Source organism: Petromyzon marinus, chromosome 72, assembly GCF_048934315.1.
Source record: "Petromyzon marinus isolate PM22_M1 ecotype Great Lakes invasive population chromosome 72, UKy_Petmar_22M1.pri1.0, whole genome shotgun sequence".
Lineage (NCBI taxonomy): Eukaryota > Metazoa > Chordata > Hyperoartia > Petromyzontiformes > Petromyzontidae > Petromyzon > Petromyzon marinus.
In genome coordinates, this window is record NC_133738.1 from 8,021,662 (window position 1) to 8,044,282 (window position 22,621).

The 22,621-nt window shown below is 51.7% G+C and overlaps 1 protein-coding gene across 3 annotated transcripts in view; it reads left to right on the plus strand.

Annotated features, from left to right (window-relative positions):
• Positions 1-22,621, plus strand: part of LOC142905247 (uncharacterized) — a 50,698-nt gene that overhangs the window by 17,549 nt on the left and 10,528 nt on the right. Inside the window, exon 1 of one of the 3 annotated variants that reach the window (XM_076055799.1) lies at positions 14,252-22,021. The exons of 1 other annotated variant lie outside the window; for it this stretch is intronic. The gene's annotated coding sequence lies outside the window, so the exon portion shown is untranslated. Of the gene's footprint in view, positions 1-14,251; positions 22,022-22,621 lie in introns of those variants that run through there. One more of the 3 variants, XM_032979423.2, reaches the window with a different exon arrangement.

The following is a 22,621-nucleotide window of genomic DNA, read 5'->3' on the forward strand; positions in this document are numbered from 1 at the left end:
TGGTCCTTCTGGATTCCAAACTCCAGGCACAGCGCCTGAAATAGCTCTGCCTTGAACTCACTACCCTGGTCGGTAATGACTCACTCGGGGATACCGTGTTTGAGCACATAATGTTCAACAAATGCCCGGGCAACCACAAGGGCCATCTTATCGGGGATGGCCACTGCCACTGGGTAGCGTGTAAAATACTTTATCGCTACGAGGATGTACCGATTGCCTCAGTGGGACTGCGGGAATGGCCCTGGTTTGCCCGGCTGACCCAGAATGGCCTCAGACGCACCTGATACCACGCCGGTTTCTGCCCACACTGTTGACAAGCGCGGCAGCCCTGTACCCAGGCGGCCACGTCTTGCGTCAGTTTGGGTCAGAGATACTGGCGATGCAGGGTCTCCCGAGTGCGCTGTTCTCCATCATGGCCCCCGAGCGGGTGGTCATGCACCAGTGATAGCAGCTGGGGCCGCACCTGGGCGGAAACACAGATGCACCCCGGCTCTCTGGTTTCAACTAGTTCCTGCACCACCCCACCTTTCACACACAACCAGGAGTACAAACTACTCCAGGGTCCCTGTATGACGGCCTTCTCCCACAGGGCCGCCTCTACCGCCGCCAGATTCAGGTCCCGCTGCTGGGCCTGCCGCAGCTGTTCGTTGTCCAGGCCAGGGAATGCACAGCCGACGTCCTCTTGGGTCCGATCGGGCGGGGCAGAGCGTCCCCTCGGGCCCCTGGATGCGGGCTCCGTGCCTGCCAGGTGGCCCCCTGGGCCCCCGGCTCCTTCCGCAGGGACCTCTGTGGCACAGACGGCACTCTCTCAATGGAGGGGGGGTTAGTCTCAAAGCATTCCAAGGGGGCCGTTTCCTGTTGGCAGCATCCCCCCGTGAAGCACGGGCAGGCCTCCTCAGCCCGTGTCTCGGAGCACATCGCGGGTCACCTTGACAATGCGTCGGCGTTTGCGTGTGTCTGTCCGGCCCTGTACTCGATCTGCAGGTTATACTCCTGCAGCTGCGTCACCCACCGGGCCATCTGCCCCCGCGGTTCCTTCAATGTGAGGAGGAACTGCAGCGCATAATGGTCAGTGCGCACTCGACATTTCCTGCCATACAGATATGGCCTGAACTGCTTACACGCGAAAATCACGGCATACAGTTCCTTATGGGTCGCGCAATCATTCAGTTTGGCCCCGCTCGGGGTCCGGCCGGCGTATGCAATGACCCGCTCCGTCCAATCCTGCACCTGTGACAACACAGCACCCAGCCCACTGCTGCAGGCGTCGGTGTCCAGGATAAAATCGCCTCTTTAATCTGGGCTCATTCGGGTGCGCCCACTCGGTATGCGGGGGGATTAATGGGTTGGGCTGCATCTGCGTCAATTTAGTGCTTAACGAAGTCTGTCCGGCCCACATCCGAATCGTGCTCACTAAACACGTCAGCGTACTCCCGCAGTAACCCTCACAGCTGATCAGCCTCCACCTTGGGTAAATCTGCCCAGGGTATATGCAGCGCATCAAGCAGGGGGATGACCTCTGCTCTAAGGGTCAGACTGATCCGCCATGCCAGTTCCTGGTTGTCCTCGAGGCGGCAGGGGTCCTCAGTCCAGAGGGCAAACACCGAGCTGCTAGAGTGACGTGCGTGCAGGGGGTATAATGTGGCTACCGTGGTGCGCCGTCGCAGCGTTGCTGGGATACTGTGGGGGTTAAAAACTCGCAAAAACAACTGGCCCCCGTCAGAGTTTACCAACGTGGCCGACCCTACAACCCCTTACCGTGCTGCCAACTCTAGGTGAGGGATCAACATTACCTTACCCAATGGCATGTGAGATGGGTCAGTGGGGGGCGTTGCTACTGGCAACAGCATGAGGGGGCCGACAGTGATGGCCGACACCAGGATAGCAGCCATGGGCTCGAAGCGGGGGCGACCCAGCTCCTGTCCCAAGAATGGAATCTGCTCCCCGCTGCCCTCCACGGTGGCGCATTGCTGGAGGGGCTGCACGTTGAGCCCCGAATTTTCCAGGAGGTTGGTACCTGCAATACACTCGTGGCATAACACGCTCGACTCATAGAACTCCAGGGTACACACCTGGTGTCTGAGGCAGACCTCAAGGGTGACCCCAGCAGTCCCATCCCAACTCCACTTGCAGTGTGCAGCGCGCGATTCGGGGCCTGTAGGGGGCCCACGTCAACCCCTCTGCAGTGTGTTGCGCTCACGGGTGAGGCTACTGCCCCCATGTCCAGAAGAATCTGGGTACGCCGCTCCTTCACCTGCCCTTCCACCAGTGATGTGGCCCCCGTGATTCCTGCCACCAGTTTTCGCAGCCAGTTGCCCGCAGTTGTCGCGTTCTTGGGTGTTATTGTCGGCATCTGCGTGGGGGTCACTCGCTCACCATTATCATTACAGTTTATTTGTGTTGGGACCACGTCAATTGCCCCCTTCGGTGGTCCCCTCTCCGGGGAGGCCTTGGTTTTTAATCCTGGCGCTTGTTTAGCGCGGGTGATCTGGGGACAGTCTCTGACGAGATGCTCCCATTGGTTGCATATATTGCACGACCAGGGAAGGGTGGTGGCTCCATAAGAGGCCCCTTGCTCACTCCCCCTTCCCCTCCCAGTGCGCATTTGTTTGAGCTCTGCCTCTAATTGAGACACCCGCCCGGTTATCCCCCCTGCCGTGGAGCATAGCCCTCCCACCTCGGACTGGACCACCTCCACTGTGGACTGCAGCTTGTTCATATATCCGTGTACTTGGGTCACCTCCTCGCTTACTTGGGTTACCTCCCCGCGTAAATGGGTCACATGGCCTGCTATATCTCCTATGCCGGTCTGTAGCCCTGCCACCCATCCTGGGGCTATCTCCCTGGGTCCCAGAGGCTCCCTTGCCCATCTTGGCGTACTCCTCTTCCTCCTCTTGAAGAAGGCTTGTGATGGTGCGCTCCTGTCCCAGCCCTCGGAACTGTGCACACTCACGAGCAAATCTCTCCCACGCGCGCACGCTCGGCAAGGGTGTTAAGTGGGGGATACGGGCAGTTCGCATCTGGCTGCCACCACGTCGTGCTAATCAGATACTGCTGCACTTTCTCGGCGGCGAGGTCATCAATGATCTTGGCAGCGTATTCCAGGTGTGCGCTCTGCGTTAGTGAGTGCACATCCTCGGTGTAGATGCGGAGGTCCTCGCCGGGTTGGCGGTGGTGCACATTTAATGCTGCCTTTGCCTCCTCTTGGTCGCACGTGCCGAAGCTTTGGCGGAGGCGGTGCACTAACTCTTCCCAGCCTATCACTACCCAATTCTCCCCAAACACATACCCTTTTACTCACCTCGCAGCCATTCTCACGGCGTCGCACGGACGCGGAGAGAGGCGGACGGACGGAGACGGGAGATAACTTTTTCTATCGTGGCACTCGCTGGCATCTCACGGACGCTGCGGGCGGCTCGAAGAGGCTGGAGATCAGAACTCCCTAACCGTTTTCGGCTCCCGCTTTTTATACCCTGGGATGTCGAAAATCCAGGGTTATGTGACATCATCCTGCACATCCAATCGTGCTCCTACCTTTAGATTTCCAAAGTTTTGCAGCCGTTACCTACGGCATTACGTCACGCTATCCCCCCGGCTCATTGTCTCTGCACCCGCATTCATTACCCCTGACGCAACCGGTCTGCCCTGAGCGGTGCCCAGCTGAATAAACACCCGCGGTGTGCTCAGGGTTTTTCCTCCCACCTTCTCGTCTGCGCTGCTCACGTAATATTTCATCCTGGCCCCTCCCCGGTGGTGTCTCATTGCAGTTAGCCCGGTGAGCTTCTGTGCGCCCATACAATTTTAAGCCAATTTAGGGGGGCTGCAATGTAATTTATCCTGGAAGGGTCGGCCAATCTCCTGGCACAAGGAAACCATGGGACTTCCCCTCTAGGGGCCCTTTGGATGAAAACCCGTGGTGCCAAGCGATCCCTCGCTGGGACACTACGTGAGTATGTGTGCGTTCAGGGCGGGGGTAGGGGGGGAATCGCGGTGTTTGCGTGGTGACTCCGCGGTCGTGGCACCACATGACGTTTCGCCAGTAATTACAACTAGCTTCATCAGGTGACAGCCAGATTTTTTGAGAATTGTTTCATTCATTATATAGAGGCGTAAATGTGGTGGCCACGCTTCTGCGTGCTTCCGCAAAGTGGGGGGGGGGGGAGATTACTGAGTCAACGTACATTATGCATGTGCATTATGCGAGCCCTTTGATCGGACAGCTACCGCCTTTGTGCTGCGTGGAAGCGAATCATCAAATAATTCATTCATGTCTATAAAGGGCAGCATTAATAATATAAACGCCCAACTTTATATGTGATGAATATGATGAACGCTGCACTTTCTGTGGTTTTCATGCAGGGGGCACTGCAAACCTACGCGCCCCGTGCATGAACGCCGGAGGCGCAGGGACAGACGTTCGATTTGGAATCCATCTGCAGACGGCGGTCTTCTCGCACGGTCAGCTCTATGTCGCCTTATCTCGATCCCGCAATCCAAACCAGGTGAAAGTCCGCATCGAACTGAACCCCCAGCAAGGACATCTACTGCACGATGAGAAAAAATTCACACAAAATGTCGTTTTCAATTAAGTCTTCCAGATGTAAAATGATGTTAATATATAAACAACTTTCTCTATCTGTCTATGATGAATATGATGAACGCTTGAGAGAGAGAGAATGAGGCGATTCGGTGTTGATTCCCAGAATCGACTTGGCTCCCACCAACACGACTTTGCCATTTGTTTTGTGACGACGACAATTTCCCATTCTACCCGCATACGCTATCACAATCAACAAGCCGCAGGGACAGACGTTCCATTACGTTGGTAAGCGCACAACTTTATCTATCTTTCTGTGATGAATACTAGGTCTTTGGGGAGCGGCCCAGGCGCACCCCAACAACCTAGTTCTTCAATAGGGATTGCCGTTGGTACGGCTATTTTAATAGAAAGGAAGGACAAGATCAAAGGGCTTGCATAATGCAAAAGCATAATGTACGTTGAATCAGTAATCCTCCTCCACCCCACCTTGCACAAGAGCCCAGAAGTGTGGCCACCACATCTACGCTCTATATAAGGAACTAAACAGGTGGACTTCTCCACAAATCTGGCTGTCGCCTGATGAAGCTAGTTGTATTTACTGGCGAATCATCGTACTCTGATTGTAAATGGTTTGGCTTGGCTCTCCAACACACCAGTGTGCTGTACTAGTGATGAATTGGCATGTTCTGTTTACGTGACAACCCTTTCTAGTTAGCTGTGTCAGGTGGTGGTGGATTTTAACGACACATTTATATACATGTGTTTAATAAAATTGACCCAATTTCAAAGTAGCATATTTCACGATGGCTACATGTTACAATTACACTTAAAGTTACAAACGGTTGAATGAGTTATCAAGTTTTACTAACCATTTTATAAATGCTCTATGTAACCTCCACCTGCTGTACGGACAACATCAAGACGATATTTAAATTCGTCCCAAACGCTTCTCTTCTCACGTTTTCCTCTGAGGTGCATGGTCGCACTGTGCTCTTCCCCTTACATAAACAGCCTGTTTCCTCAAATTGTCGGTACCAACGACGAATACTCTTTGACATTGGCGGATCAATGCCAAAACGCAGGTGAAACGCACGCTGCACCGCAATTACGAATTCAGTCTTGCTGAGCTGCAGAACGCAAAACACCTTGTGTTGCGGGGTCACCATCTTACGAATGACTGAGGCAAGGGGCTGTTTGTGCGCTGGGAGAGGCATCTAGTGGTAATAATTTGAAACTCTATGCCCCACCCTTTCAAGTGGTAAGAGTTTCATTCATGGGCGGTTCGTGGTTGCAGAGATATAGTGATTTCAAATCGGGCCCATCGTTTTGAAGCACCCTGTATTTACGTGATCTAACCCCCCCAAAAAACTTATGGATTTGTGTATGTATAGTGAGATCGCGGATGTGACTGTATGGTGCTGGCCCTAGAGGGGCATGGCGTGCGATGTACTCACATCCCGGACATCACGTTTGTAGTGACATCGTGTATGTCACAGTGTAATGCCGGTTCTAGTGAGGCACGGCATGCGATGCATTGTCATCGCAGACATTCCTTGGTGGGTGTAGTACCAGCCCTAGAGGGGGTTCGGTGAGCGCTGAGATAGCGCAGTGGCACCATGCGTGGCGTGCAGTGCTGACTCCTACAGGAGGGAGTGTGAGAGTGTCAGCCATGGGATGATGTTTCCCTAGGCCATGGCACTCTGGTTGACCCTGGAAGGCACATGACCAGTAAGATCTACACAAGGGCCCCCGAGTGGGGGCTTGGGGGTGATCACATGTCAGGGTAGATCCTACAGGAAGGGTCGAGAGACGACCCGAGGTTTCTCGACGGTGGTCGTGACCAAGGGCAGGGCCAGCCACGACCCAGCAGCATATAAACTGGGTCCGCACAGGGACCGGGGTTCAGTGTTGCTGTCGTCATCTGAAGATCTACGATCTACGTCCAAGAAGAAGTCACCAACACGTGGATGAGGACCCAAGGTTGGGTCCTGTCCGTTGTAGCTACTCCCAGTAACAAGCGTAGTTAGCCTGGTGGTCCACCACCATAGGATATTTGGTGAAGGAGCAGTAACCCCTTTGTGTTATGTGTTGGTATTAATAAATATGTGTTGCCTCCAAGAAGTACGTCTGCAACTCAGTTGAATCCACTACATATGTATACGTTATGTCTTTTTTTAAGAGAAGAAAAGTTTTGAAATTGATATATTTTTCCCCTGGACAAAGTTGGGTACTTCCTCCTAGTGCGTTCTATAGTTTTGCATCAAACTAGGACCCACGTACTGTGTAATAGAAATGGTAGTTGCTGGTACACATCTATCTGTGTGTTGGCAAGCGTTGGGTGAAACCTGGCTGCTTATGACAGACTAGAAACCCGTAGGGCTGGAGGTTCGTGTAAAAAAATGTTTCGTCCTTCCTGTCTATTGTGTGTATTAAAATAGCCATACCAATGGTAATTGAAGTATGCTGCCCTTTATAGGCATGCATTTAAATGTATTATTTGATTATTCGCTTCCATGCAGCACTAAGACGGTAGCTGAATTTTTAGCCACCCTGTATAACATTAACCCTGTCTCCTGACTTTTGGGCAACCCAGTATAATAACTCTGTGTGTCCTGACCTTTGGGCCACCCTGTAAAACATAATTGTATGTTTCCTGACTTTTGGTCAAACATTTATAACAATAACTATATGTCCTGGCTTTTGGGAGACTGTGTAGTGACTGACTCGGAGACACTACAGTAGGAGGCACTATATGTATTGCAGCCCTCACAGGTACGAGAGGCAACTACATTAGGGTCAGGACAGCTAACAGGCTGCCTGACCAACAACGCCGACAAGTTGAAGATGGTGACGATGACTCCGGCAGCATGACGGTTCTACTCCCAACCAACAGCCCCCAACCTTTGCTCAGAGTCCCCCTTTTATCCACCCAGCGTGCCCCACGCCCCCGCCTTTTGCAACGCCCTACCATCTAGAACTCACTAGAAGGTTCTTCTAGTGAGTTTCCAACGCTGTCCTTGTGACAGCACGGTCCCTTCACCTGATGAAGGCCACTTGTGTTGTGGCCGAAACGTCGTGATTTTTGTTTTATTTTTTACCTACGTGACTTTACTGAATAGAACCAAAGAGTACAACAAACAACCGTCATCCCTCCCGCGAAATGAATTTAACAAGAACAATAAATAACTGCAATAGTAAAAAAAAAATCGAACACACAGCGATAACCCAGCCCCTAGGAATATAACAACATCCAACGCCCGTCACCGTGCCGCAGCCCGCAAGCACAGGAAGGACCTCGGTTCAACCGACAGCCACAGCCCGACTCGCATCTGCGACTGCCCGCCAGACGGCGTTGGAATAATTAGGACAGTCTTGGAGTGGGTCCTCGTTGCTGGGCCCCCAGGCAGGACAAGAACAGGTTCCCTGTGAATCTCGGGGACGACTTGTAAATGGCCTAATGGGCGTGGCCCTTCCCGTGAAGAAGATGAAGGGGAAGAAGGAGTGGGTGGTGGTCGTTCCGTCACCCATGGACAGCGCCGCTGGTGGTTCCGCGGGTGTCAGGTGTCAGGATTCTGTGTCTGGATGAAAAAAGTCTCACCGAGGCGCAACCTCCATTACCATCCAGATCCCCGGAGCCCCACATTTTTCATTTGTGGCCTGCCGTATTGCCGAATTCCCCTGAGATGCCTCCTGTCCTTCCATCAATTGCTTGAGGGTAAGGTGCATTGACATGGGCACAGCGACCTTCTTCTTGCCCAGCTCCATGTCCAACTGAGCCTCCATGGGGGGGGTCGCATTCCCTCCCGTACATGAGGAAAAAAGGGGAGAACCCGGTTGTGGCGTGAGGAGCCATTCTGTATGCAGCAAGAACACCCGGAACATGTAAATGCCAATCGGACTGCGCCTTGTTGACCTGTTGGCACAGCATGGACGTGAGAGTCCTGTGTGTGCCATCCCGTCAGTCTGGGGATGGTAGGGCGACATCCGGATCTTTTTAGTCCCCAGGGAGTCGCACACCTTTAATAATTTAGAAGAAAAATTTCGGCCTTGATCTGTAAGGAGACGTTCCGAGGCCCCTTTATCCAAAACATACCCACCGCGACAGGTACTCCACCCAGACGAGCAAAAATGTGTTTCCACTCGGTGGTGGGAAATGGTCCAAGGATCTCGAGAGCAACGAGCTCGTCAACACGGGACACATCAATGGACTGCAACGGTGGCCGGGCTTGCCTCGGTGGGGGCTTCTGTCGAGTACAATCAAAACAACTCTTCAGCATATTATGGACATCCTCCAACATCCTGGGCCAAAAGAAGTCACGCTTTTGGATCAATAAAGTTTTCTGCACGCCAAGGTGTATCAACCGCACATGGACAGCCTGTGTTAACCTACCCCGCAGAGCAGTCGGCACGACGATGCAGTAATGCTGCACCTCCTCATCCCAGCTCATCATCAGCCCATCATAGAGGACCACGAGGGACATTCCCGCTGGTCCATTTCTACCACCTGTCGCTCCGATGCACCGCCCTAATTTTAAGAGGGAGGCATCCTCCACTTGGAGGCATGCCCATTCAGTGTGTGTGAGACCAATAGTGCTATTGCAAGCAAAGGTTGCTGCGGGTGGTGAAGCGTCAACCGATGCCGCGACAGTGCATGGCAATCCTGCAAACGCAAGGTTTACAGCGGCCGGCACCCATTAAGCATGCACACTGGCTCTTTGGCGGCAATCGCGACAATGCGTCCGCGTTACAGTGTCGTGTACCCTTCCTGTAGGTGACTAAATAAATCCTGCAAGATTTCCAATCATTGGGAGAGCTGGACAGACGTCTTGTCAACTCGCAGCGCATATTGAAGAGCCGGGTGATCTGGACATACAACAAACTGCCTACCATCAAGGTATGGACGGTATTGCTTTACAAAATGTACAATTGCCAATAATTTGTGGCGCGTCACACAATAACGTTGCTCTGCAGGGGACAATACATGACTTCCGTAAGTGACGACCCTCTCTACCATGTTCACCACCTGTGATAACAGAGCGCCGATTCCGGTGTCACTGGCATCAATGTCCAGCACAAATAGTAACGAAAAATTGGGGTACCCAAGGGGAGGTGCGTTGACAAGGCTGTCACGCAGCGCAACAAATGTGGTCTCCTCCTCCCACCAAAACCCTTGACATTTCGCGTTGAGAGCATGGAGCAGTTTTGCGATCATTGCAAACTTGGGCACAAAGCGGCGCTAATACGATGTGAACCCAACAAAACTGTGAACTTCACCCACCGACATGGGAGTTGGCCATGTGTGCACGCATGCAGTTTTTGTCAGGGTCCATGGCTATCCTGGACTCGCTAACAATGGGACTCAAGTAGCGAACCGATTTTTGCAAGAGGTGACACTTCTGGAGTTTAAGCTTGAGATTGGCCACCCACACTCTGACAAACACTGATCGCAACCTCTGCAAGTGCTCCTGGAAAATGCTTCCATAAACGATCACGTCATCCAAATAAATAAGGCTCGATTCCCATTGGAGGCCCACTAAAACCAGCTCCATAGGTTGCTGGAAAGTGGCCGGAGCCGAGTGGAGTCCCATGGGAAGACAGTTAACCTGAAATAAAACCTGTGGTGTTCTGAATGGGGTTTTCGGTTTGGAGCTCTAGTCCAAGGGCAACTGCCAAAACCCTGACAACAAGTCAAGGGTGGAGAAAAACCACGCACCTCAGGGCATCAAATGAATTGTCCATCCATGGGAGCGGGTACGCATCCTCCATGGAGACTTTGTTTAATTTGCGAAAATCTACGCAAAATCGCAAACTGACATCATTTTTCTTAACACGCACAATGGGAGCTCCCCACGGACTGGTGGAAGGGGAGATGATATCGGCGGCCAACATCTCAACGACCGCCTGGCAAACATGGTCCTTTTACTTGGGGCTAAGTCTATATGAACTTTGGCATATGGGAGCAGCGTTACCCATGTCAATTTGGTGCTGCAGGGACGTGCGGCCAATGTCATATTAGCCCTGACTGAAAACGTCCGAGAATTCCGAGAGCAGTGCACATAACTCGCCTCGCTTCTCTCCGGATAAATCGGGATTTTAGGAGCACAGCGCATCCATCCACGACTCATCCGGCTCGCCTCCCCACTACACCATGGCCACGACCTCCGTGGGCACCACGCTGACCTCCCTGCAACACGCGGCCATCACGTGGACTAGAACCGTACCTGCCTGGATAACCGATGCACCCAGACCGACGGTCAACACTTGTAGGAAGGGTTCCTGGTCCCCCCCTACAATCATCTGGGCCCCTACTAATGCAAGACCTCGAACCGCTGTATTTGGAGGGGTTAAAAGAACCCCCACCCTCCGCGGTGTCTTCGATTTAAGCTGCTTCCACAGTCACAAGAGCACCAACATCTGAGCACCGGGAGGGATCGTGATGGTCTTTTTCATAAGGGCTTGAACCATGGCGTTGGCCATTCGCAATTGAGGCGGTGATGTTAAAAACGTCAATCGGCGCCCCGACGGCAGCTCAATACACCCCTGGTCCACCAAAATCTCAAGGGGCATCCTCCCTAGAAAATCAGTCCTCAATAAATAGGGCACAGCCAACGACTTTGAAACCAACACTGGACCCATCAATTCAATGTCCCCAATCCGTACTGTCACTGATATCTGGCCAACAATGCCCAAACTCCCATCATTAGCTGTGACACACGGTCTATTTACCGGCCAGATACAACACACTTTCGGTGATAAAGTTATATAAATAATTTCGAAAATAATTGTGGCGGATGCTCCCATGTCAATGAGCACCCGCAACTCGGCACCCTGCACGGTCCCAATTACCGTGGACAATCCCGTCGCCGCCGCCACGATTATGTGTGCTAATGCGCTCAATTGCCCAGGCCCTTACGGTCATCCTTCACATGCCGAAGTCTGATTTTCGCATGCCGTATCACGATGAGGGCCATTGGTGCATGAATCCGACATGGACTGAGATGAAGATGCATGAGGTGACTGTGTCAGCCGGGTGTGTGATGCATCGCAACTTGCCTTTGGGCCCGGAGGAGCGGAGGTCGGCAGGGTGAAGGACGGCGAAAGCGGGAAAAACTGCCCTGGGTAAGCGCGGCACCCCTTGGAGATGTAGCTCCATAGGCTGCACTTGAAGCAAGTAATTTGGCCCCTCCACGGTGGAGGAGAGGTCCCGCTCTGTCGATACTACTCACTCTGTCGTCCTACGCCGACTCCCCCGCGCGGACTCCAGGCAATCGGAGAGCAGGCTTGCGAAGGCTGTTGTTGCTCCGGGTCGTCCTCCTCTACGAGGAATCCTGCACAGGCGGCTACCCCGGTTCGCCGCTGCAGGTTGCAGTGGGCCTGGATGCATCGAGCCACCTTGAGTGAATTAAGGTCGTCTTCCTCCGTGGCAGGTAGAAAAACGTTTATATCCTGGGCCAGCGACAACAGTTTCTCCAGCACCAGGGAATCCAGCCCTGCTTGTTCCATCTTTGGGTACACGGCTTGGGCCAGCGGAAGGCGAGGGGTGTCTTGGTCTCCACCCGACTGCGCATCGCGAACTTTCGCCGCATGTTGGATGGCGGGTCGAAAATCACCGCTATCTGGGCGTATTCTTATGGCAGCAGAGCCCACAGCACCTCCCCATCAGACCACCCAGCGAGCTCACAGGTGGCGGCGAAGCAGCGCTGGAAAACAGTTTCTTCCCATCTGCTGCTGGCCTGTTAAACAAGGCCAAGGTCTTACACTGATTTTAACATTTTATCTACATGACACCTTGCCGATATTAACTATGTTAACCTATTTGTATTTTTTATTTTTAAATTATATCTTACAGCTATTTTATATTCGATATTTATTCAATTTTATATACTTCAGCCACCTGGTATTAGTTATACTTCTAACCCTTATTATAGTAAGACTTGTTTTAAACTTATTTAAGATTTTAGATTCCTATATGTTGAATGTATGCACCATCCTGCCAAAGTAAATTCCGTGTCGGTGTGAACTTTCATGGCGAATAAAACCCTTTCTGATTCTGATTCTCCTGAATTTTGGCCCACCCAGTAAAATAACCCTTTGTGTCTTGACTTTTGGGCCACCCTGTATAATAATAACGCTATGTGTCCTGACATTTGGACCACCCTGTACAATAATAATCCTACGTGAAAAATATCCTATGATAGTTTAAGCTTTTTAAATTTATTGAGGCAAATGAACAAAGCTGATGGATGTACAAAGAGAAGCCTACACGAAAATCTTGGAAAACATTGAGTCTGAAAATGGAGGCATATTTTCCCTTGATGCACCTGGTAGTACTGGCAAAACCTTTGTTCTCAATCTGCTCCTCACTAAGGTTCATCAGAGGGAGAAAATTGCTCTAGATGTGGCATCAGCGGGGATTACGGCAACTCTGCTTACTGGAGTAAGAACTGCCCATTCCACATTTAAGCTTCCATTGGATCTATCTCGACAAGAAAACCCTGTTTGTAATATTTCAAAGGGGACTGCCCTTGCACAAATCCTGCTTAATTGTGAATTAATAGAGTGAGATGAATGCACCATGTCCCACAAGGGAGCATTTGAGGCTGTCAACACAATTTTGCAGGACCTCCGCGTCAATTCCAGCATTATGGGTGGTGTAACTTTTCTCATTGCTGGTGACTTCCGACAAACCTTACCTGTTGTACTTTGATGAACCAAGGCTGATGAGTTAAATGCCTGCATCAAGTCATCATTCCTCTGGAGGCACGTGATGAAACTGAGACTAACACAAACATGCGTGTATATCTCCATAGAGACCAAGAGCTAGGCAACATTGGTGAAGCTCTTTTTGACATTGGAAATGGCAGTATTGTTGCTGACGGCACAGACCATGTCTAAAGGCATCTTTTACACTTTGGAACAGGAACTGGAGGAAAAAGTCTACCCAAACATGTGTAATGAGAGCGCCATCACCTGGATTACTCATGGGGCATGTATTTGATTCTACAGTCATACTTATCCAGAGTGGGGTTTATATCTGGGTGAGAGTTGAGAAGCGGTTGCACCAGGGAGGCTTCGGGAACGTTCGGCAAGGTTCTGGGGGGGGGGGGGGGGGGGGCGTGGCCAGTCAAGTGGACCTTCTCCAGTTGTAGTACTGAAGACGATGTCGAAACATCAGAAGAAAAAGAACCTGCCTGCAGTGTCCTACAACGACGACGAGACGGCGGTCCAGCTTCCGCCGACCCCGGGAGCCGTGGGCCCGGTGATGGATCCCACGATGGGTGCTGATGGGGCACCTGCGGCAGAAAGCGCGACGGGAGGTTCACACAAACTTCGCCCTGACGACCCGTGCAAGAGGGTGGAGACGCAGTTGAGCGCCCTGACAACGGTGCTCCTTCACCTCGTCACTCTTGTCACGCCGATCGCCGCTGGAGGCAGCCTGGTGGCGGGCCGTCCGGGGGTGGATGAGCAGAGGGCTGGTGACGGCACCTTGGAGGGTCCCCATTTGGTGGATACAGCCGCCATTCCGAGTGGGGTGGAGACATCCGCCATTTCACAGTTCCCGCCAAATGCGCAGGTGGCGGCCGCCATTTTGGGTGCTGCTGCGGGGAGCGCTGCGTCGGCCAGCGGTTCGTTGCTGCCGCACGGGGAGTCACCGGACATCGCGACACCCGCTGCGAAAGACAGCGCCGATCGGGGTCGACGCCTGCCCCACGTGCGTGAATTTGTGGTGGCGGGTGGAAATTGGAGCGCCTTTGGTTGGCTCTTTGAGGCAGCTTACAAGTCGGTTCGCTGGTCAGAAGAAAAGGCGCTCATCGCCTTGCCCACCATGTTGGACGACGACGCATTGGCTGTTTTCCACTCCATCTCCCAGGACAAGAAGGCGACGCTCTCACAAGCCTTCGCTGAGATGGCGGAGGTCTACGAGCCGCCCGACGATAGAACGAGGAAATTTCAGCACCGTAGGCGGGGGAGCACTGAGTCGCCCCTCGCCTACAGAAGCACCTTGATGGCCTTGGCAGTTGACGCCTATCCCAATGTGAAACGTGAGCACTTGTATCCGCTGGTGATGGAACGAATGCTGGTGTTGGCCAGGGAGATGAATGTCGTCCTTCCCATATGCGGCCACGAGTTGAAGACGTCTTTGTGGGCTGCCCATTGCCTCAACACGCATGAAAACTTAAAGCGCTGGGCTCAGATGGCAGCGTGGATGGGGGACCTGGCTATAGATGGTCAAACGATCAAACTGGAGTCCGTCACAGGTGGTGGTCATTCCTGAGGAAGCGCCGTCGGCAGCCGACGTCATGGGAGCTGTTACTCCATGGAATCAGCGTCAGAAAGATGGACGGCGTCGTCAAAGTGTCTTCCGACCGCGGCCTCCCGTCACATGTTTCCAATGTGGTCAGGTGGGCCATTACTCCAGGGAGTGCCGCGTTCATCTTCCATCGTCGTCTACATCGCCACTGACGTCCCCAGTTGCCGACCGTCCGACTGCACGTCCCACCACACAGGCAAGTTGGCACACGTCGGGCACCCGGCCATGTTCACCATCTCACTCATCCCATGTCACCGGGATGGGGTCATCACATCGGGATGGATCGCTGCAGCTTACACAGTCGCGTACTGTTGCCGATGGTTGGTCGGCGTTGCAGACTCAGTGGAGGAAGTTGGCTCGTAGGGTTGTTGCTACGGTGGCGGGATCATCAACGGTCGCAGCCACTATTCAGGGTGTTGAGATTCGCGCTCTGGTTGACACGGGCCTCAGCTACGATTATCTCTGATGTCATTTTCCAGTTGTTGAATATTAATGTGTCGCGTGTTCGGCCTGTGTATGATGTGTGCGTTGCGGCTAACGGGGGTAGTATGGGTATTGTTGGCCAGGTTGATGCGCGTGTCGCCATTGGGGACGTTTGCGCGTCAGGACTTGTGTTGGTTACGCACACATTGGCCGTGCCGTGCCTGTTTGGCACTGATTTTTTTGTGTCGGATGCCGGTTAAAATCCTGGTCAACCAGAGTTGTTTGGAGCTGCCGTCGGGTCGTACATTGCGTTTTTTGTCGTCACCGTTGCCTCAGCCGGTGTTCGTAAATACCGTTCAGGTGTTGGTTGATACCACCGTCACTGTTCCGTTGGGTCGCAGATGTTGATTTCTCTCCGTTACCGTAAGCATATCGATTGCGTTGTCGGGGAAAACAGGGTTTTGTTGACACCCTCGAACGCTGCTATGCGGGGGTTGACGTTGGTGTGTGCTCAGACCATCCTAAGAGCAGGTCAGGCCCCGTTCTTGCAAGTCTTGAACGGGGGACCAGGCGACGTTGTCGTGCCCACGGGCACTGTCCTTGCTCACGCTACGATTGCATTTACTGATCGCGTAGAGCGCACGTCACCGCATATCGCCTGCACTGTCGGTCAGAGAGGTTCGACGGACGATCGGTGGATAGCTGATCTGTGTGCCGAAATGCCTCATTGTCACTGACTCAGCGGGAGGAATTGTGCCTTTTGTTGGTGGAATTTGCGGACGTTTTCAGCAAGGATGACTACGACTTGGGTCGTACGTCCTTGCTGTCTCATCATATAGAGACGGGCGATGCGGCCCCCATTTGGCTGCCACATCGTATGGGGCCATCAGAGAAGGAAAGTGTGCAATGTGCCATGGATGACATGTTGGCTGCAGACATTATTTCGCTGTCCACCAGTCCGTGGGGTGCGCCGGTAGTTCTGGTTAAAAAAAATATGGTAAATTGCGATTTTGTGTGGATTTTCGGCGCCTTAACAAGGTTTCCGTGGCGGATGCGTATCCTTTGCCCCAGATGGATGATTCTTTGGATGCTTTGTCCGGTGCTCGGTTCTTTTCCACGCTTGATTTGTCTTCTGGGTTCTCGCAACTGCCTCTCGATGAGTCCTCGAGGCAGAAGACTGCGTTCCGTACTCCCCAAGGCCTTTTTCAATTCAACTGTTTGCCTATGGGATTAAATGCTTCTCCTGCCACATTCCAGAGGCTCATGGAACTTGTTTTGGCGGGTCTCCAATGGGATACTTGTCTTATCTTACATGATGATGTCATCGTTTTCAGCCGGTCGTTTGAAGATCACCTCCTCCGGCTGTGCGCTGTTTTTGAACGAATGCGTTCAGCAAATATAAAATTTTAACCAAAAAAATGCCATCTTCTGCAAACTTCGGTAGAGTATTTGAGTCACATCGTGAGTGCCGATGGCATTTCAACCAATCTAGCTAAAACAGCTTGCGTACGTGATTGGCCAGTTCCCGCGAGTATAAGAGAGGTTCGGAACTTTGTAAGCTTTGCCTCCTATTGTTGTCGATTCATCCCGGGGTTTGCGTCTATCGCTAGGCCATTACATATGCTTATGGGTAAAAATCAGCAATTCCATTGGGGCCCGGAGGAGGATGCTGCTTTTAATACCCTACGTGAATGCTTGGCGGACGCGCCTACTCTTGACTATCCAGATTTTTAGTCCCCCTTCATCCTTGACATTGACGCCAGCAACACGGGGATCGGGGCTGTCCTGTCACAGGTGAAAGGGGGCGTTGAACACGTTGTGGCATACGGTAGTCGGGTGCTTTTGCCGGCAGAGACCCGATATTGTGTTACTCGTCGGGAGCTGCTGGCGATTGTTCATTTTGTACGAGTTTTCCAGCCCTATTTGTATAGCAGGCAATTTTGTCATACGTACCGATCACGCAGCCCTCCAATACTCGTTGAAGATTGAGCAGCCGGGTGGTCAGTTGACGCGATGGTTGGAGTGTTTGCAGGAGTATGCGTTTGATGTCACTCACCGGAAAGGGATTCGGCACGCAAATGCTGACGCGCTATCGCGATTGCCACTTGCATCTCCATGTGCATGCCAATCCGGCATGAACCGCTGCACTCCGCCCGACGTGTCCCACGTTGTGGCTGCGGCTACAGGTGCCATGGATTCGGGCGACATTGTCGTTCCGCCTGCCGATAGTGTGTTGGGGCTTTCACGTTCCGCGTGGATGCGGGAACAAGTCATGGATGCTTCGTTGACCTTTTTGCGGAATCGAGCTGAACGGGTCGTGGGTGACGCAGAACCTTTTAAGGACGGTCGTACTTTTGTTCATGACGGCTTATTGATGTGGCAGGATGCCAGGCCTATTTGACTACGTTTGATGGTGCCGATTTTCCTTCGGGCAGGGCTGATCCGTACCTTGCATTGTGAACGCCTCGTCTATCTGGGTGTTCAGAAACTCTGCTTACTCTTCAGAGGGATTATTACTGGCCGGGCATAACGTCCGATGTCATCAAGGCACTTCGGTCGTGCACAGAGTGTGCACGACGGAAGTCTCCCCGGCAGCGGTATGTTCCGCCATTGCGATTGATTTCCGTCACGTGGGTAAACGAATTGGTCGCCCTGGCCTGAGGGAATAAATATCTCCTCGTCTGGGTCGAACATCTTTCCCGTTGGCCTGTGGCATGGGCCCTGCCAGATCAATCTGCGCTGTCCATTGTGAATGCTTCTGTGAACGGCTATGTCATGAATAAGGGGGCACCGGAGATGTTACTTACCGACCAGGGTATACATTTTACGTCTAAACTGTTGCGGGAGGTGTGTGTTGCTTTGGGTACGAGAATTTTTTTTACGTCTCCCTACCATCCTCAAACCGATGGTATGGTGGAGCGATTGAACCGCACCTTGTCCGCTATGTTTTGCAAGACAGTTGATGACAGGGATCTCCAGATTCCCAGCGTGCTTTCTGCCTATTGGATGGCACCCCATGCTTCTATGGGCTATTCGCCGTTTTTCTTGATGTATGGAAGGGAGAACACGCCGCCGGTGGATGTCCAGTTGGGCTTCCCTGTTGTATCTCTTAAATCGACTCTCCCTGAGTACATCCAACAGTTCCTCCGGCGGGTTTCGGAGGTGCGTGAGGCCGTCAGGGCGAATACCTCAAAGACTCAAGTTCGGAATGAGCGTTGTGCACGCCGTTCAAAGGGGGACATGCCATGGTCGGTTGGAGATGCTGTGTGGCTTCATTGCCCATAGGTACCGGTTGGCACCTCTGCTAAACTTCACCGGCCATGACAGGGCCCTGTGACAATTGTGGAGGTTTTGCGCCCGCAGTGTGTTCATGTGCGTCACGGTCGCCGGCGTTGGTTTGTCCACCCATCGCGGTTGAAACCGTTTGTTGCTCCTGTGCCACCATCATCATTTCCAAATCCCGTATCCCCAGTGCCTGACGTTGCCAACAGACTTGTCATCCCTGTCAAGAATGATCTTCCGCAGCCTGTTTCTTTGCCATTCACAGCGCCCCTGAAGGTCACGGCGAGTCTGGAGGACGTCGCCATTTCCCCGTGTCCATCTTCGGGAGTTCCGGCAGGACCGCCTATTGTTGGTGTCCCTGTCTCGCCACCAGCGGACGGACCAGCTATGCGGACGCGCTCTAAGTCGTTGCCATTTTCTTAAACCATTCTTTTATTCAGGTTGCGTGTTTTTTCCGCGGCGTTTTGTGGTGCTTGGGGGGGATCTCAAAATTGTTATCATTCTCTTCTCTCATTATGTTGTGTTATGCGGCTGATGGCGTTTTGTTGTATTGCCCTTCCTTAGCCGGGATGGCTAAAAAAAATTATACAGGGGGGGTGATGTAATGAGAGCGCCATCGCCTGGATTACTCATGGGGCATGTATTTGATTCTACAGCCATACTTATCCAGAGTGGGGTTTATATCTGGGTGAGAGTTGAGAGGCGGTTCCAACAGGGAGGCTTCGGAAATGTTCGGGAAGGTTCTGGAAGGGGCGTGGCCAGAGGCGGGACTTAGACCCAGGTAGGGGGATATAAGGGGACACGGAGCAATGCGAGGGGGTCGGTGTTGAAGACTGAAGAGGAGCCCCGCCACTGCTGCGCCACCGACTCCATCCACCACGTCCTCCAGCCGCACAGTCGCTCCTTAGCACACCGTCAGCCAGCGGTGCGCGGAAGAGTGGGTGAGCACCACGTGGCGTAGTGCAGCGTAGCTACACGAGGAGTGGACGCCACAAGGAAAGAGACGGAGACGTGTGGCTGTACTGAGCTTTATTAATAATCAACTTAGATTTCTTACCGTGTCGGAGGCCACTCATTTCACATGCAACAACACTTAAAGATATTATCTGGCTACAGGAGAGGGTCATTTTGGCTCCAAGAAATGATTCTGTTCACAGAATCATTTGCATGTTGTTGCACAAATTACCTGGATAGAGCAAGTCCTTCAAATATATTGACTCAGTGTTGGACCATGATCAAATTGTTCACTATCCAGTTGAATTCTGTAATTCTCTGCAGCTCTCGGGTGTTCCACCACACAACTTGCTACTAAAAATTGGGGCACCTGTCTTGCTTTTGAGAAACTTGGACCCACCAAGACTATGCAATGGCACAAGGTCAATTGGCAAAGATTTACATTCAAATGATGTCAAAGCTACAATCATTACAGGCAATTCTAAAGGTGAAGACGTCTTTCTCCCTCGCATACCTATAATCTCAAACGATACAGTCTTTGAGTTTAGGAGGCTTCAATTCCCCATCCAGCTCAGCTTTGTGATGTCCACTAACAAGGTGCACGGATAATCTTTAAAAGTGATGGGACTGAATTTCTCAACTCCGTGCTTTTCCCATGGCCAACTTTATGCTGGATGCTCTCATGTAGGCAATGACAAATATTTACATTACTTTGCACCATCAGGCAAGACCAGAAACAATGTTGACAAAGAGGCTCTTTGATAGGGGGGTGCGGCTCAGCAAAAAGTGGCATTTTCATTATTTTGGAAAGGCCCTCTTTTGTGTTTCATTACTTTGGAGAAGCTCTTGCTTTGGTTGGGGGCGCGACTCCCCTCCCACGTTTGTTGCTAGACCCCACGCCTGCTGGGGAGCAGTTCGGCTGTTGGCGGGTGCTCGCTGAGCCGCGCCCACAACTCGCTGCACTGTTGGGCCTTCACATCGCTTCCATCCTGGGTCTCCTGCCTGCACCCGCGCCTGCCAGCCATAATTTCGGTGGCCTGGCTGCCAGCGACTGTTCGTGCCAGCGCTCATGAAGCGCGGCTTTTTTCGCTGTGCCACATCTCATCGCTCCATCCCCAAGTCTCCTGCCTGCCTCCATGACTGTCTGCGTTTCCTCGAGAACCTTACTACAGCACTATGTAATACCACAGCAATACATACGTCTTTTTATACCATTAACCATATACTTATGCCTCATAGGATTCAATCCAAGACAAAGGCATATCATAAAAGTTAAGTATGACCTTCATCTTTGATTGCAGTGCACTGATTCAAAGGTGCAATCACAATTGTTTCCATTTTTTTCTTCCTTGGTTCTTTCCCTAACATGACGTACATAGAAAACGAATCTTTAAAAACTGAGTTAGTAAATATAAACGTTCAAATGTGCGTGTAAGTCGATGTCTGTGTGTGTAAGTCAATGTGTGTAAGTCCATGTGTATATGTGTGTGTGCGAGTCCATGTGTGTGCGAGTCCATGTGTGTGCGAGTCCATGTGTGTGTGTTAGTCGATATGTGTGTGTGTTAGTCGATATGTGTGTGCGTGTTAGTCGATATGTGTGTGCGTGTTAGTCGATATGTGTGTGTGTTAGTCGATATGTGTGTGTGTGTAAGTCGATATGTGTGTGTAAGTCGATATGTGTGTGAGAGTCCATATGTGTGTGTGTAAGTTGATGTGTTTGTGTGTGTGGGTCGATGTCTGTGTGTGTCTTTTTCGTCCGGGCAACGCCGGGTACTTCCCGCTAGTCCTTTATAACCTTATGTGCCATGACGATTTGACCAAACTGTATCATAATAACGTTATGTGTCCTGACTTTTGGGCCACCCTGTATAATAATCCTGTGTGTCGTGACATTTTGGCCACCCTGCATAAAAATCATGTATTCTGCCTTTTGGGCCAAACTGTATATTAATATCCCTATGTGTCCTGACTTTTGGGGCATCTTGTATAATAATCCTGTTTGTCCTGACCTTTGGGCCACCCTGTCTAAAAACCCTTTGGGTCCGCACTTTTGGGCCACCCTGTATGATTATAGTAATAATAACCCTGTGTGAATTGCTGCAGTCACGAAAGTTTTAAGTCAGAATCTAATCCCACTCCTCACCGTGCTCGTTCTCTCACTTTACCACTCCACGTTACGTCATCGTCGCGAGACGCTCGGGGGTGTGTACCCCTACTAGTGACGTCATGTAACCAGTAAAATCATAATTTGGGCAAAGTCACGCGCATTCAATCCCAATAAGGGCATGCTTCATACATGTCATTTAGCCATTAAATCTGTCGCGAGTTCATTGTGTCCGGTTCAGCAGCCACGCCCAATCACTCAATGTCAGGGCCTGATTCATTAACATAATTTATTCAGTGGGAGGGGGTAAACTCGCTATTGACGTCATGTCATCTCCCCTGCCGTGCGAATCCGCGTGACGTCCCGAGATCCCGGAAAGCTGCTCGCCACCCAACTGAGATCCGAGGTGAGAAGTTCACATCGTGGTTTTTGGTGGTGGTTGTTTTTGTGTATTTAGGTGCAGCCTCGCTTCTTCTGTTGTTCTCCTGGGGATATCAATTGAGTGTAGCAGCGAGTATGGAATGGATGTCCAGATTGGAACGTTACAAAGTGTGGCCTAGCCATGCTGGGCTTGCCTCCTGCCATCGCCTGATTGTATTTGCTTTGATTTTTGTTAATTTTTATTTGTCCTCACCTGGCTGACTACTTTAAACCATGTTTTAAACAAAAAAAATTATACTATTTTGAGCTATATATCTCTTGCAGAAGCGACCTGCCCACAACGAATTGGCTTATCGTGTGGACATTTACAGCAGCCAAATGCTCTAAACTCAAGTTTCTAAATTTGGAGGGGAAAAGCGGAGTTCAAATCCACGCAGAAAGAGAGACACGCAAACTCCAAATAAACACGCGTCAGCGTCGGGATCCAACCCACAACCTGTTGTATACCGGGCGATGTAGTGAAAATCTCGCCAGCGTGGTGCACACTCGAGTGCTTTATCACACTGAGTCTCTTTACTTCAGTTCAGGAGCGTCCTGCCGAGTTGGTTTGGCAGTCGGGGGGAGG